Consider the following 2,043-nt stretch of genomic DNA (forward strand, 5'->3'; position numbering starts at 1 on the left):
TTGATCCTCCAACATTAATGTTAAAAGATAAAGATAATAACCTAGCCCATAGCAATAGTAAAAATACAGAAATTGTAGCAGAAACATTTAACAAGTTACTAAATTGTGAAGATCCCCCAGAACTTCTTCAGATAAACACAGAAACCCCAATTAAAACACCAGCAGAAAATATAAATCCACCTACAATTAATGAGGTCTACAGAGCTTTGAAAGAACTCAAAAACTACAAAGCAAGTGGAGAAGATCAAACGTTTGCTGAACTTTGGAAATATGCAGCAAAACCAGTAAAGATAGCATTACACCAATGCATAGTAAAAATCTGGAATGAAGAGAAATTACCAGAAAATTGGACTACTGCTATAATACATCCATTACATAAGAAAGGAGAAAAATCAAATCCAGACAACTATAGAGGAATTTCCCTTTTGGACTGCACGTATAAGATCATGTCAAGAATACTATACAACCGCTGTAAAGATCAACTAGAACTGGAACTGGGAGAATATCAAGGTGGATTTAGATCCTGGAGAAGCTGCCCAGAACAGATAATCACCCTGAAGTTAGTTATGGATGTCTACAAAAGAAGGCAAAAACAACTAGTCATAACCTTTGTAGATTTCAAAAAGGCGTATGATTGCATCCATAGATCTTCAATGATGAAAATATTAAGGAATTTTGGACTTCATCCTAAATTAATAAAAATGATACAGTTAACCTTAACAAACACCAAATCCAAAGTAAAATTTAGAGGAGAAATATCTGAACCATTTACGATTAAAACAGGGTTGAGACAGGGAGATTGTTTATCGCCATTACTATTCAATTGTGCTCTTGAATATGTAATGAGAGAATGGTACAAGGAAAATCCTATGAATATTAATATTGGAACTAAGAAAGATAAAATAAACCTAAATTGCTTGGGATTTGCTGATGACCTAGCATTACTAGCTAATAATATTCAGGAAGCCACAAAACAAATAACAAGCTTACAAAATATAGCACAAAAATTAGGACTCCAGATATCATTTGAAAAGACTGAAATAATGGTAATGGATCCACTTGTAATAGATCACATCACAGTGAATAATAGGGAAATTAAAATAGTGAAACAATTTAAATACCTGGGTGAAATTATAACACATAAATTGGACGAGAAACCTGCATGGCGAGCAAGAACTAATAAAATGATAAAAGCTCAAAAACTAACATGGTCTACGTACAATAAAAAATGTCTATCAATTAAAACAAAATTAAAACATTACAAGACGGTGGTTCAACCAGAGGTCACATACGGAAGTGAAACTCTTTTTAAAGTCACCCAGAAAAACAGAATTGACAAAATTTTAAAAGTAGAGAGAAGAATTGCTAGAACATGCATAAATAAGAAATATCAAAAAGCTGGGCAATGGCGGATAGTTCCAAATGAAGTGGTATACAGAGAACTGGAGCCCATCACTGATACTATACGAAAGAAAAGGATCTCTTTTTGTGGTCACATTCTGAGGACACCAGAAACCAGATTATCAAGGAAAATTATTGAGAAACTCTGGAAGTTGAAACAACAAGGAGGATGGCTTAAGGAAATAAGAAAGGATATGGAAGAACTGGAAATAACCCTGGATGATTTGCAGAACAAAACGCCAAATTTAAAGAAGTTGAGGGACACAGAAATAAGATTTAAACCAAAAATTGACAAACGACATACAATGAAAAGGGTATTTACAGATAAGGAACGACGAAAAGCATCGGAACGAATGAAGAGATACTGGGCCACTCGGAAGGGGAAAATACCAAAGAAGAGGACCAGAAATGATTGACTGAAGTGGTCCAATGAGGCCGTAAAAGCAGAAGAAGAAGAATAAATAAAAAATTGCAAAAAAATGTTGTGAATTTTCATTACAGTTGAAAAAAAATCATCTTTAATAACTGAACTAAAATTTTGTAAAATCCCTGTGTTAAGTTGTAGCCCATATTCCAATAAATAATCTGTAAAAATTTCAACTTCCTACCTCAAATACTTTGTGAGGAAAGATGTAATTTATA

Source organism: Schistocerca nitens, chromosome 8 (genome assembly GCF_023898315.1).
Source record: "Schistocerca nitens isolate TAMUIC-IGC-003100 chromosome 8, iqSchNite1.1, whole genome shotgun sequence".
Lineage (NCBI taxonomy): Eukaryota > Metazoa > Arthropoda > Insecta > Orthoptera > Acrididae > Schistocerca > Schistocerca nitens.